General features: G+C 47.0%; 1 pseudogene; it reads left to right on the top strand.

Annotated features, from left to right (window-relative positions):
• Positions 1–5,251: 5,251 nt before the first annotated feature.
• LOC131826121 (U4 spliceosomal RNA) lies at positions 5,252–5,353 on the top strand (annotated as a pseudogene).
• Positions 5,354–11,601: the final 6,248 nt, after the last annotated feature.

Below are 11,601 nucleotides of genomic sequence, written 5' to 3'. Positions count from 1 at the left end.
AGGGAGGAAGTGCGGCCAGGGACACCCTTCCGGCTCCCTCCCCTTCAGGGCTGGCAGAGGGGCAGAGCCTCCACGATGCAGACCTGTACTTACAGTCCCTCTGTTCTTGCTCTAGAGTTCCCAGAAGGCAGGGTATACTGCAGGGGAGAGCTGGCGCAAAGCCAGAAATTTCTGTAACAAGGAAAGCTTCAATAGGTGTTTTAATTTTGTTTTTCTGAGTATTTCATGTGGTTTAAAGTTCAGAAGGTATCGAGTCTCTAATGAAATCTCCCACCCCAGCTGCATCCTCCCCACCCCCGCCGCCAGAGGCTGCCTTCCAGCATCAGAGTCTTTTCCACTACAGTATTTTGAGGAGTTCATAGCCATACTGAACGAGCATCCCCCTTCTTGTTTGGGGTTCCATGGCTGTACCATGGTCTGTTTAACAAGGCCTCACAACCATTGCTGCAATAAAACGGCACATGCGGATTAATTTTCACTTACGAGTCAATCTGAAAGATAGGATCCCAGGAGCAGAGCTCCACGGTCAGAGTATGTGCTTTCATGATGAGTCTTGCTGAATGGCTGTCCATGGGGGAGGTGGTTCCGGCAGCCACAGCTACCAGCGCAGGAGAGCTTTCCTTGCGTTACTGAGCTTTCTGATTTTTGCTGGAGAGACAGGTCTCCCTAGCTTTAATTTACATTTCTCTAATGAGGGCATACACACAAAAAATTATTTGGGCCATTTGTATTTCCTTTTCTGTGAGCCACCTATTAATACCCTTGACCCATTTAAAAGGTAAATGATTAGTCTGTTAGTGGTTCTTAGAAAATGACTGGATCAAGGGAATTAGCCCTTTGGGCTTAACCATGCCTCTGAGCAGGATGAGAGCTAAATCATGGAGAGGAAGCTGATGGTTTAGATTTGTTAAAAACACAAAGACCACTTAGGATGGTCTGGAGGCTGTCTGTGAATCTGCTGCTCCAGGCTGGCCTGCGCCGCAGGCCCTCAGGCCTGGGAGGTCTGGAGCCTTCAGATGGAGACGTGTTTAGCGTACCCTGTGTGCTAAGTTAAGAATTCAATTATATTTAACTGCGATTAAAAAAAAATGCTTATTTTTAAAGATTTTATTAGAGAACGTGTGAGTGTGTGAGCACAAGTTGGGAGTGGGAGAGGGAGAAGCGGACTCCCTGCTGAGTGGGAGCCTGATGGGGGGCTCCCAGGACCCGGGGATCATGAGCTGAGCCCAGGTCGGATGCTCGACTGAATAAGCCACCCAGGCATCCCTAAAAATATTTGGTCACAGTGTATCACCAAAGAGAAGAAGTTAATATTAAGTTAATTTGGGGCTTTGCTGTTAGATCCAGATTCCATTCCAGTTGTCTGATCTTGGAAAAGTTACTTAACCTTTCCAAGCCTATAACCCCAGGGACAGTCATCCCTGCTTTTTAGAATGGTTGCACAGATCAAGTATTTCGCTTAGTGTGTGGACCATGACAAGTACCCAGTAAACTGTAATCATTGTACGTTTTATTTCTTCATGTTCCTGCTGTTTCTCATTACTCGCGGACCACAACTCTGGTGTACACACACTTGTCTTCTCTTCCCATTTCCCTTAATATCATTTTGTTTTTAAAAAATTTGTTCTTTTGCTACAGAGTCATTCCTTTTTGTCACTCATAGACATTTTCAACTTCATTTTTTGAAATGTTGTTTCTTGGTAAGCAACTGCAGAGCTAGTACATTTCAGAAAGATATTTTGCAAGGGTGACTCCAAAGGATCAGGGGCTACTCAGTGTATCAGGAAACCGAATGTACTTTTGCCAGATCCCCAGTTCCCTAAGTCCCAGGGCTTCCTGCTGTTTCTCTCACACCAACCCGCCTGCCAGCTTTTGCCAGCATCTCCTGGGTTTACTGAAAAGATCTTAAGGGAGGCTTTTGAAAAAGTTGACCCGGGCTTGTTTGCCAACAAGGAGAATCAATGAATCAGCAAGGATTCACTGGGTATCTTACTGAGTCAAGTCCTGAGGAGGGAACACAAGCTGAACAGACAGTGCCCAGGGGACACCACCATTCTAACCAGGTGACAGGTACTCTCAGATCATTATGTGCCAGGTGCCTTGGGAGCAGAGGAGGTGGCTTCCTGGAGGAGGTGACATTGTGCTGACTTGCTGGAAAAAAATAGGCAGGTATCGGGAAGGTGAGGGGCATGTCAACATTGCGGCTGGAGGGAACAGACTGGGTTTAAGTGCTGAAGTTCGGTAAGGCTGGAAGCCATCCTTCTGTTGTGTTTTTGGGATGAGCTGGAGGTGGCTCTTGTCCGATTCTGATCCTGGTGAGTGAGGAAGGCCTCGATCATGAAGCTGCTGGTGTGATATCCTGAGTCCTTTCGACAGCAGAGGAATGGTGTGATCAACCTGTGTGGTGTTTTGTTTTTGTTTTTAAGATTTATTTGTCAGAGAGAGTGTGTGCACAAGCAGGGGAAGCAGCAGGCAGAGGGAGAAGCAGGCTCCCCACTGAGCAGGGAGCCTGATGCGGGACTCAATTCCAGGACCCTGGGATCATGCTCTGAGCCAAAGGCAGACGCTTGACTGACTGAGCCACCTGGGTATTCCCAACCTGTGTCTTTAAGAGATAGCTCTGCTTAAAAGTGGCTCACTGCTCCACTTTAACCACGAGTGGAGGAAAGGTCTAGTAGATATGTCTCACTGCACACTGGGAACATAAAGGCATTCTTAATTTGAAGCAAATTGATTTTTATGGAAATTTGACATCGGGGAATAGAGAGACCTTCAACTCCTGGAGTCCTTGGCTAGAGCAGGGATTCCCAAAGGCCAGTTCAGCATCAGTGCTGGTCTAGGGTTGCACTGGTCTAGGGTCAAGTTTTCATTGGTCTGAGTTGAAATGACATGAATAAGAATCATACAATGGAGTTTTTCTTAAAATGTATTCACGTTCAAGAACTGCCTTTATCCTGAGATTTCTGTCTTCCTACATTTATATTGAAATGGCTATTCCTGTGTGATGATGGTAGGGATAGTGGCAGGTGCTAAGTTTGTCTGCAAGCTCTTAGATAGCTATGTTATGTTAGCCTGCCCTCTCCAGCAATTATTACAGGGATCCCTGAAATCTGTCTTCAGAACCGCAGGGCACTAGTGCTTTTGTGTTGCACAGCACCACCTATTGGCCAAATAAGACTTTGCAGTCTGGTTTAATTTCAGATTGCAAAGAGACAAGATTGTGTAAAGTCATTGCCCAATATAATCCATTAATTCCAAAAGCTGCTGGCCCGGGCCCATTGGTGCTTAAAGGACTCATCCCAGAGAACCTGGGAGGGGAGGGAACCGGTTTGCCCACCATCTGGAGCCAAATGGGGGCCAGCTAGGATCTAATGCCTGCAAAACAGACTGGGTAGGAGGCTCTGAAGACCAGTGCTAAATCTAGAAAAGAAACCAGGGGCTGCCTGGGAGGATGCTGTGGGCTAAAGGAGTGCATGCAGTCACTCACCAGTGACAAGTCCTAGGATGACACCAGCACCCTTTGGGAAACCCCAGGCACCACTGTATCTTTTGTTAACATTTTTATGATTGCCGTACACTCTCACTGTTCACTGAACACTCAGAAAAGCACAGTGAGAAAATTAAAATTACCCAGAAAGCCACCTAGAACTTTGATATATTTTCTTCCAGTTTGTTTCCTGCGCACATACATGTTGTGTGTATCACAGTGTTAGAAATTAAGGTCATCCTGCTTCGGCTATTTTTTTTTTTTTTTTTTTTTAAGATTTTACTTATTTGACAGATAGAGATCCCAAGTAGGCAGAGAGGCAGACGGGGGGAGTGAGGGAAGCAGGCTCCCTGCTGAGCAGAGAGCCTGATTCGGGGCTCCATCCCAGGACCCTGAGATCATGGCCTGAGCTGAAGGCAGAGGCTTAACCCACTGAGCCACCCGGGTGCCCCCCTGCTTTGACTATTTTATAACCCTTTTTTACTTAATATTTTATACCAAAGATACTTTTTCCTATCTTGAAATTAATTCTCTCAAATGTCATTAAATGTCAAATCTTAAAGCACTGCATGGTTTTCATTCTGTAGAAATGAAATGCAGAAATTTTGTTAATTTAATCCACTGTTTTGTTAACATTTTTATTTTGTAACAAATGATCTTTTAAAAGATTTACTTATTTATTTGAAAGAGAGAGAGTGTATGCGGGCTTTGGAGAGCTGGGAGAGGGGAGGAGGGAGAGAACCTCAAGCAGACTCCCCTCTGAGCGTGAATCCTGATGTGGGGCTCAGTCCCATGACTCCGAGATGATAACCTGAGCCGAAATCAAGTCAGTCACTCAACTCACTGAGCCACCCAGGCGCCTGTATTTGGTGACAAATTATTTTACCAAATACTGCTAAATGGCTTTTGAGAAAGCTTTCTCTTCTTTATTAAAACAAAGCATATAGTTAGTAAAGAGAGGACTCATATTCTGGAGATTTGTTTTAAAATATTTTTGAGTGAAGTAATCTGTTGAGAATAGTCTGGATGGTTGGAGGAAATGGGCCACAAGTTGATAACTGTTGAAGGTGATGATGGGATAGGAGGGGTTATGGTGAGTGTTCCTTTCCACAAGAAAAAGAGAAGCAAAAATGCATGCGTCCTCTAGCTGGGAACATTCCCACTGGGGCCCCTGTCTTCTCTGAAGTTGCCTTTGTGGGTTTCCCTGTTCCCGCTGCCACAACCAGGAGACTGCCCAGGATGAGTGACTTGCCCCCTTTGCGGCCCCGGCACAGAATGTTCAGAACCCCTTTCTCTTTCCTGTCTCTGTGAGGTAGAGTCAGGGTGGAGTTTTACAAACCACAGAACCAAATCCTGAGAGAAGCCTCTCCAGTCCTGTCACCAGCCTTGTCACAGGCCCCATCCCCCATGTTCACCCTTTATCCCGAGGCCTACTAAAAGGGTAGCATGACGTCCAGTCACAGCAGCATCACCTGGAAACCTGTCAGAAATGCAGAACCCAAATCCCATCCTGGACCTACGGAACTAGAATCTTCTACCAAGATTTCCAGGGGGTCATGGAGATGATCAAGTGTGTAAAGCCTTGAACTAAAGGCAGCTCTGCTCTAATCCCAGAGAGCTGTTGGGCCTTGGGTAACCCCTCTTGGCTGCCAGGAGCCCCTGATCTCTCAGGCCAGAGCTGTACTCCCTCCTCTGTCCCACCCCCCCACTCCCATGACCCATCACCCATCCTAACTGCTCTTTTTTGAATAAATAATTCACTTAAGCTTTGCACAGTGGCAGTATCATAGCCAATGAAGTTTATCCGAGGCGCGATTATTGCTAATAAATAATTCACTTAAAAATGTATGCAAGGAATTTAATTGCCAAGCGTTCATAACAGTGATCAACTAGAAGCCATCGACATGTTTTGTAATAGAGGATTGGTTGAATATTAACTATTTTATCCACAGAATGGGAATCAACACAGCAAATCAAAGAATCCTTAAAAGAGTATTGATTAATATTCAGTTAACATTAAAACTGATTATTTCTGAGATATGAGAGTGTGTTTTTTTAAACTTCTGTATCCCATTCTACTGTAAAATGGCTTCCTGTTATAGTTTTTTTTTCCATTTTTTTAATTGTGGTAAAATACACATACCATAAAACATGCTTTCTTTTTTTTTTTTTTTTTTTTAAATAGCAGTCATCCTAATGAGCATGAGGTGGTATCTTGTGGTTTTGATTTGCATTTCCCTAATGATTAGTGATGTGGAACATCTTTCATGTCCTTGTGGTCATTTGTCTTCCATTTCTTAATTGGCTTACTTGGGTTTTGCTGTCCTAATGGCCCTTTTGCTAGACACCATGACCAGGGCCTCATCTCCCACCATCTGGTTTCACTGGCCTTGAGTACTGCTTCTGCCTTTCTACTCTCTCCAGGCATGGGACGTGAGCTTGGCTCTCCCTCTGTGCACCTTCTGCTTGGCTCTCCCACAAGCACCTTCTGTCACGGCTGTTTCCTTTTTGAGGGTATTCTCAGCCTGTTCTTGGAGGAGCAGTGTCTCTTGGCATCCCCATCGAGCCTGCTTCTATACTTGTCCAAGGACTGCTTACATTCCTGCTGATGGTCTCCAAGCCTCTCGGAATGCCACCTTCCACAGGGCGGTCCCAGCCCCTCGGGGCCAGGCCGCCTCCCACGCGTGCGCACAGGCCCGCTGCCCCCCTCGGCTTTTCCAGCCCCGGAGTCCCCCTGGAGGGAGATCGGGCGCTCTGGACTGTGGGTGGATGAGAAGAAAGGGCAGGTTCGAAGGAGCAAAGATCTGAAATCACAGAAGCTCTTGTGTGGTAGGAAATGGTGGCTGGACAGGGGTGCCTGGAAGCAGGGGAGATCTCACCCAGAAAAAAAGTTGGTAACGTGGCCTCAGGGGGTGGTTTTGCCTCTCTGATTAGGGTTTAAGTTAGAGAGCAGACTTGTATCTTACTCCTCTTTATGTGCTCCAGGAAAGTGTGTCAGTTTTTTGCTTTTGTAGCCTTTTTAGTTCATTTCCCTTCCTCCCTCCGTTCTCTCCAAGCCTCCCTCCTTCCCCTTGTTACCCCCATTTCTCCCTCCCTCCTACCTTTCCGCCCTCTCTCCTTCCTCCCTTCCTCCCCGGTGGAACTGAGTGACGGGTACTTAGAACACATTCATTGTATTAATGGAAGACATCCTGTCACTGGTGGCAAATCACTGGCTCCCCAGTCCCTCCTCCCTGCCAGCACCAGAGAGGCCCTCGGCAGCAGTGAGCACCTCGCGTCAGAGGCAGGCCTCCTGAAGGATTCCGCCTCAGGGGAAGCCCCCCACTCTCCCTCTTCTTGTCTTGTCAGCTGTCCCCCTTTCTCACTTACCTCCTTCCCCTCAGAACCTCAGGAAGGTTGTGGCCTTGAGGTAAGGGAGAGCTGGTCAGAGAGGGATGGCAGAGCTGCAGAAAATCCATGACTGGCCTGTGTTTTGGAGAAGTGGTTTGGCTGCCCAGAGCCCTGGGGTTATGAGCACCGTGTCTTGTCTAATGCTTACGCTCTGTTTCCTGACAGCCTAACCCACAAGTGAGGACCCTAACAGATTTGTGTCATGTGCCTTTATTTTTCTTTGTCTCAGTTACATAGTTCCCATTTGAAATAATTCTTTTTTTTTTTTAAAGATTTTATTTATTTATTTGACAGAGAGATACCACAAGCAGATGGAGACGCAGGCAGAGAGAGAGAGAGAGGGAAGCAGGCTCCCTGCTGAGCAGAGAGCCCGATGCAGGACTCGATCCCAAGACCCTGAGATCATGACCTGAGCCAAAGGCAGCGGCTTAACCCACTGAGCCACCCAGGCGCCCCTGGAATAATTCTTATTTTCAACTCCTTTATGTCTCTACTAGGTATTTTAAGAAAAAGTCGAGTATCAAGTATTTCCAAATATGCCATCCATCCGTTTATTCAACCAACATTGCCTGCCTCCCTACCTTAGGCCTGACACTGATCTAGATGCGGAGGTTTGGCCAGGAGCAAACTGTGAATGCACTACCAAGCGTGGTGTTTGCTGGACATCAGACAAGCCATAGTTCCAGCTATGCCCCCTACCAAAAGAAACAGAGGGATTTGTTTTGTTTTACTCTTCCCCCAGAAAGCACTTTCTTCTTTGTCCAAAGAACGTTCTCATTTTAGAATTTCTGGAACATGAGAAAATAAGGTCTTTAGCCCATGTGTAGTCTGACAACCACCATTTAACATCTTGCTATTTGGTCTCCCCCCACCCCACACACTGTGTTCACTTCCTCGTACTTTCATAAACATAGTCCCCTGAGTATATCTGCTTAAATGTCCTCAGTCTTTGCCCTTTGGTTGGGCATACAAGTAGTTCCCATTTTTCTTTTTATTTAATCAACTTCTTTCTGTGCTTAGCATTTAATCTGGTGTATTCCTTACAAAATAATTACCCATTATGCTATTTTAGCAAGGTATTGATTAAGCACATCTATACCTAATGATATTTTTCTTTTTCTTTCTTAAGATTATATTTGTTTATTTCAGAGAGAGAATGAGAGAGAGAGCATGATAGGGGGGAGGGTCAGAGAGAGAGAAGCAGACTCCCCACTGAGCAGAGAGCCCGATAAGGGACTCCCAAGATCATGACCGGAGCTGAAGGCAGTTGCTTAACAACTGAGCCCCCCAGGTGCCCCATATTTTTTCTTCAATTTTGGCAAAAATGAAATCCTTAGTGAAACTTTGAAAAGCTTTGATGTATATGATTCCTCTTAAATACAGAGAGCTCAGGAGTGCAGAAATGGGGCTGATCAGTTGTGAGGGAGCCAAAGTGTCAGGGTTTCCAGCCATGAGATCCTGTTACCTGCTAACTATTGTTTCTCCCCCACAGGCCAAGTTGGAGGTGAGTTCTTGGCCTGCCATATTCCGTGTGCTGTTTTTGTGTGTGTGTGTGTGTGTGTGTGTGTGTGCCTCCTGCTGTGTGTAGGGCATTATGAAGAGAGGGAACAACCACCAGGAACCCCATAGGGAGCTGACACCAGGATGGAGAGATGGGCTCACAGAGGAGGTGGTAAAGCAAATCCAAACGGTAGGCTGGAGGGGCAGCCCAGCAGGCTTCTGAGCAGGGATCTGGTGTGCCCAGGGCAAGGGAGGACTGGGTGCATTCGCACATAGGCATCCATGGCTGCCACACCAAGGGTTCTGGGATCAAAGCCACTTGGTTGTAGCTGGCCTCCGTGGCTCTACCCTAGTCTGCAAATCTGTGGAGCCCATGGCTTGTGGCCCATTCTGATACTGTGCCATCCAGTGAATTTTTAATTTTGGCAATTGTATTTTTCACTACTCTAATTTCCGTTTGGTTCTTTAAATTTTTTATTTCTCTCCTGAAGTGATCTTTTTTAAAAAATATTTTTTTAAAGATTTTTATTTGTCAGAGAGAGAGAGAAAGAGAGTGCTAGCACACAAGCAGGCAGAGTGGCAGGCCGAGGCGGAGAAAGAAAGAGTCTCCCTGCTGAGCAAGGAGCCTGATGCGGGACTTGATCCCAGGACCCTGAGATCATGACCTGACCTGAAGGCAGCGACTCAACCAACTGAGCCACCGAGGCGCCCCTGAAATGATCTTTTTATTCAGGTCGAGAGTGTTTGTTATTACTTCTTGGAGCATGGTTAAAATAGCTGCTTTAAAGCCTCCCAGATAATTCTAACATTTGCCTCATCTTGGGATTGGCATCTGATTCTCTTTTTTTCCCCTTAAGATGTTAGGGTTTTTTTTTGTTTTGTTTTTTTGTAAGCTGAGTAGTTTTTGGTTATGCAGACATTGTGAAAATTCTCTTATAAGACTCCTGTCTTACAAAGCCTACGGATAACGTTGTTTTGTTTGTTCTAGCATGTAATTGATCCAGTTAGGTTCAGACTGCAAGTTACTACTTGCCTTTTGTGAGCTGTGGTTCCAGTGCCAGTTTGCCTGTCATCTTTGCTAGTGCTTGGTAGCATCCTTCCCATCTGCCCAGGTATGCATCATGTGGCCAGTTTGGGCCCCAGGTGGCAGTCTCTCCCAGAGTTCAGTTCCCAAAGCCTTTGGGGCATTTGTTAGGTTCTGATCCATGCATGGGTGGCTGGGGGATGAGCCCAGGAATTAATTCATCTACACCTTTATGGGGTTGATTTCCTGAGGTTCCTCCTCTTCACAATCTCCTTGGCACTTTTTTTTTTTTTTTTTTTTTAGATTTTATTTATTCAGAGAGAGTGCAAGCATAAGCAGGGGGAGCTGCAGAGGCAGAGGGGGAAGCAGGCTCCCCACCGAGTAGGGAGCCTGATGTGGAACTCGATCCCAGGACCCTGGGATCATGACCTGAACTGAAAGCAGACCTTAACCAACTGAGCCACCCAGGTGTTCCTCCTTGGCCCTTTTTTCCCCCACGACCCCTCTTTCTGATTCTCTGGTGCGACAGCCAGGACTTGAGTTTGTGTGCTCTACCACACACATCCTACGTGGACCAAGCAAAGAGGGAACAGTGGTGTGGGGAGGGAAGCAATGGGGTTTTTCTCATCCTTCTAGACGACAGGCTCTCTGGTCAGGGACAAGGGTCCTCACCCTTGGAGCTGCGCTTGCCTCTCTGGCTGCTGCCGCCGCTGCTGGTGTAGTTCGGTCAGGGAGCAGGGATAGAGCGATGAGTGTAGATTTCCTCCACTCATTTAGACGCTTGAGTCCCTTTCCTGTTTCTTGACCAGAAATAGGGAGCTTCTTTGGAATTCCTTCTCTCTGCCCCCAGGCAACAATTCCAGTTTTCAGCTGTTTCTGAGTCCAAGCTAGGAGATGCCAGAGGGAGAAAAAATGCAAGCTTCCCTGCTGGTTCACTGTTCCTTCAAGGTCTGGGTTTCTTCCCGGGTCCACCTGCCACTGTTTACTTTTCAGGGTCTCAAAGAGCAGATCTCAGATGGAACAGGGATTTGCCTTTCAGCTATCGATAGTGGTTCCATTGTATGATTTTGTACTCAAAGGAAACAAACATGATAGAAATAGACCCACTGTAATAATTTTGTTTATTAGTGAGTTAGAAAATTATCTGAGGTTGATGGTTCTCTGTAGACCCTGCAGAGGGTCTACAGAGGAGCCAGTCTGGAAATCCAAGCTCCTAGACTCTCAGAAAAATGCAGAAAATTGTGTACATGTTCATTGACAAAGATAACTGTTCTGTCCCCCCACTTGGGCCCTTACCTGGGTGTCCGTGGAGCCTTGGGATGGAGATGAGACTTGACACTCAGGACAGAAACTGGGATCCCTCCATGGAGGGGCCAGTGGTACCAAGGGTTGCTGTGGAAGGGCCTCCTGCCCAAGGCCCTCTCTTTAGCTCCTTGACTGGGCTCCAGTCTGGGCACATTTCTTCCAGAAATGAGTCAGTGAGGGCCTGGGTGTTAGATGATCTAGGGGAGGGAAAGCTGCAGAGGGAAAGCTCAGAGTGGGCTTTGAGAGCCCCAGAAGGTGGTCTCTGGCTCACCCAGCAATGCGTACCCCAGTTTCATTCAAAGGAAGCGTCCCCTATGCTCCCAAACTCATTGGCAGGATAGTCATCCTGCTCCACAGTCATGCCCCATCTCCCCGCTAGCCCTTGCCCACCCACAGTGAGGGTCTGAGCACCTCCCTTTCCTGGCCCAGGTCCCAGGGCATTTCAGTAAACATGGGGCTCAGACTACCCTGTGAATCCATTCTGACCTGTGGGTAGGCTTTGCTGAAGCGGTGAGAGGTGTCCCTCAAATGGCCCTAGAACGCTGGTGACAGCTACATAACATGACTGTGGGGACACTGGCAGGATTGGAAGAGATTGGGGGGATTTAATGGTCTTTATCGTATTACTGTTGTTTTCTTGTCAAATTGTTTGCATTGACTCAACCACCGCCCCTCCCCCCCCCCCACGCCCCGCTCCCCACCCCAGCCGTGACTAGTGCCACTCTCTTAGAGCTGTTAACTTCTTCCCCTGACAGCTAGGACAAGGGGGCAGGGACTGAATCAATCATCTTTGTTTTTCAGCACCTTTGGGTTCAGGCACTTAGTAAGAATTGAATGAATGAATAAATAAATGATCGAATGAAAGGTTGGGCAAGAAATCATCCAGACCGTCAGA

Source organism: Mustela lutreola, chromosome 2, assembly GCF_030435805.1.
Source record: "Mustela lutreola isolate mMusLut2 chromosome 2, mMusLut2.pri, whole genome shotgun sequence".
NCBI classification, from domain to species: Eukaryota; Metazoa; Chordata; class Mammalia; order Carnivora; family Mustelidae; genus Mustela; species Mustela lutreola.
Note: the sequence above shows the minus strand (reverse complement) of the source record. Positions and strands in the feature narration are given on the sequence as shown.